Source organism: Centropristis striata, chromosome 21, assembly GCF_030273125.1.
Source record: "Centropristis striata isolate RG_2023a ecotype Rhode Island chromosome 21, C.striata_1.0, whole genome shotgun sequence".
Taxonomy (NCBI): Eukaryota; Metazoa; Chordata; class Actinopteri; order Perciformes; family Serranidae; genus Centropristis; species Centropristis striata.
Window position 1 is genome coordinate 6,582,728 of NC_081537.1, and position 3,400 is coordinate 6,586,127.

A 3,400-nucleotide genomic window follows, 5' to 3' on the forward strand; every position below is an offset into this window, starting at 1 on the left:
AATGTGAACAAAGGTTGCAAATATAACATATAAGAGGGTTACATCCAGTTCTATCATTTTATACTAAATATATTTGATTACTCCTCCAACAAATGATAAATTTAGAGTGTGGGAATGTGTATTTCACTGTTTAGTCTTCAGCTTCCCTGGGTTGTAACCCCTGACCCGACCAGATCACCAGAACACCTCTGAAAACCATCAGACATCTGCTTATCTAAACTCCAGAGTACCAGGAGCAGCCTCCTCATTACTCCATCCATCCTTTCCTCTGTCAGAAGCCAAACTCCGCTAACAGGAGACGACTTTTTTTCGTCGGCACAGACTCAAACAGGCTGGACAGGCATTTCCTGTGGGTGGGACCTGAGAGCAGAGACATTCTTGGGCCAGGCACCTCCACTTCCTGTCTCCGTTAACACCACACTGAAAGACGTACTGTCTGGACCTGCTCTTACTTTATTACTTGACTCTCTTATCCTGCAGCAGGAGATTAAGTTAAAATTCCAAGATTACTAATGTTGCATGTAAACAGGAGTAATAAGTGCAAGGTCAAAGTCTCAGATAATGGAGGGAACAAAACAATCCTGTGATTTAATTCTATTTTAGCCCTCTATGGCATTATGATGCCAGTTAGGAAAATATGTTTGGAGTGTTTTTTGTCATAAAATAGACTAAATAATAATAATCTGAAGAAATTTTATAATATATTTTTTTTGGGAAGTTTTTGGGGTTTGTTGCCTGTAGGCAACATTGTACCATTGAACGAACGACCCATTGAAATTAATGTCTTGAACAGTCTAAGTCGGGGGTCTCAAACTCAAATTACCTGGGGGCCGCTGGACACAAAATGACCGAAAATAACTAAATTATTTTCAAAAGTCACAAAATTACCAAAAAAGACACAAAATTACCAAAAAAGACACAAAATTATTAAAAAAAGACACAAAATTACTAAAAAAAAGACAAAATTATTTTAGAAAGACACAAAATTACCAAAAAAGACACAAAATTACCAAAAAAGACACAAAATTATTTTAAAAACAAACAAAATTACCAAAAAAGACACAAAATTACCAAAAAAGACACAAAATTACCAAAAAAAGACACAAAATTACCAAAAAAGACACAAAATTACTAAAAAAAAGACAAAATTATTTTAGAAAGACACAAAATTACCAAAAAAAGACATAAAATTATTACAAAAAAGACACAAAATTATTAAAAAAGACACACAATTATTAAAAAAAGACACAAAATTATTCAAAAAAGACACAAAATTATCAAAAAAAGTAATAAAGGGACCTTCCACACACAACACGGTAAAGTGCCATTCATATGAAACTCACATTAAACTTTCATATCAAGGTGGGGGCCACAAAATATCATCACGAGGGCCGCAATTGGCCCCCGGTCCCCGAGTTTGAGACCCCTGGTCTAAGTGTATGAAACTATCAAAATTGAAGGTTTACTCACCTATTGGTAGGATTTTTTTTTTTTTTTTTCAAAAAAGTGAATTAATCTGTGGCACACATTTTAAATAACATACTTTTTAATCTTTGGACTTGAGGAAAGTTTCAAGTCTTTCAAGTCAAAGGGGTCAAGTCCAAGTCAAGTTGAAAGTCTTTTTTGATTTTGTCAACAAATGAGTGACTCCACACCTAGGCATTTGTTTTCTCGTGGGTTTTTTTCCTCAGCTGAATTCACGGGTAGAAAGCTTATATCAGGGAATGTTTTCTTGTGTGTGTGTGTGTGTGTGTACATGCATGTTTTTGTGCACCGTGGGGTGTCAGAATAGGTGTGACAATCATTGGTGTCCTCCTGAGGGTCAACAGCTGCACCAAAGTGTTGGTATTTAACAGCTGGACCATTCAGAGAAGGAATGTGGGACTTTTGATGTATGTGAAATGTGTTTGTTTTATTGCCAAGTCTTTCAAGTTTTCACATATGAATAATAATGAATTTGCTGTGGTGCATAAGAACAGACAAAGTTGAGAAATATAGATGTAGATTTAGGCAAGTATTTTAGTAAACAAAAAGCAGAAAATATGAAGAATAGAAACCCCAAAATATTTTAAAATATTGAAAAAATATTAAATGTTAAATAATATGTACATGTATGATGTTATTTTAATGAGGGAAGGAGGCTTTATTATAATTATTGATACATTAATGTGTTCAATATTGATGTAACCGGAGCAATGTTGATGTAACCGGAGCACGACTTCATGACATCACAAAAACGAAGCAGCATGGAGCCCAATTGTCCAATTTAATGCATTAACCCTTTTTTAGCAAAGGTAAAAAAAAAAAAAACCTTGACCAAGTGTATTAATATGATTTTACTTTAGTTTATTCTAATTTAGCTTTGTGCATTTAGCATTTGGAATGCACTCTTTTGTGTTTACTGTTTTCTTTGTGTTTTTATGTTTTTTGTAATTTTTGTGTTTTTTGTGGTTTTATGATGTTTTTGGTGTGTTTTGAGTGTGTTTTTGTGTGTGTTTTTGGTGTTTTATGTGTGTTTTTTTCTATTTTTTTTGTGGTCATATAGGTGAGGTTGTCTTTAAAACAATGACACCAACACGTCATGGTAAAGATTTTTAAGTGGTTTATACAGGCAGAATGAAAAGGAGTCCAAAACCGACAAGAGCCCCAAACTCCAAAGGGTTAAGTCATGTGAATGCTTAGACTTCTAAGGATTACACTATAAAGTAGAATAAAAGTGCTGAAGTGAACTACAAGTACCTCTAAATGATACTTAACTTGAGTAAATGTACTTTGTTACATTCCAGCGCTGTGAGATGTTGATTAAAGTGTCACTTTCCTCTTTTCTTAACACTGTTTAACAAATTACACATTACTGAATGTATTATTTTATGTTACAAACAGAGTTTGTTCTGATAGTTTTATGATTTTATATACTAGTGATAAATTATGCCCTCATGCATGTTCCCTTTTGTCTTTCTCCCTCTGTAAATGTTCCTTGTGGGAACAATCAATCACCAGTTTCCTTCAACAGTTAGACTTCCTTGGCAAACGGATGTGATTTCATTCAGAGAAATGTTTATGTTTTTACTGTTGTTAGGGACCGCAACTCCAGATAAATCAAATTATCTTGAGAGTGTTTGATGTTTGCTATAAATCTACGTTAAAGATGTCCATCCTTAAGCCTTAAAGGGAGAGTCGTCTGAGAAGCAAACTAAAGTTACAAACAACCAGATTAGGTCCTATAGACTGAAACTGCACCATTAAAATTGTGACTGTAAGTTAGATTTTTATGCATTTTATTCATCTGCATCATGAAATACAGTTTGTGCTGCATTTGTGTGTTCTTGCTGCCCACTAGTGGCTCACTGTGAATAAGACGACTCCTCACAAGTCCAATAAAACTTTCAAAAAGACATTT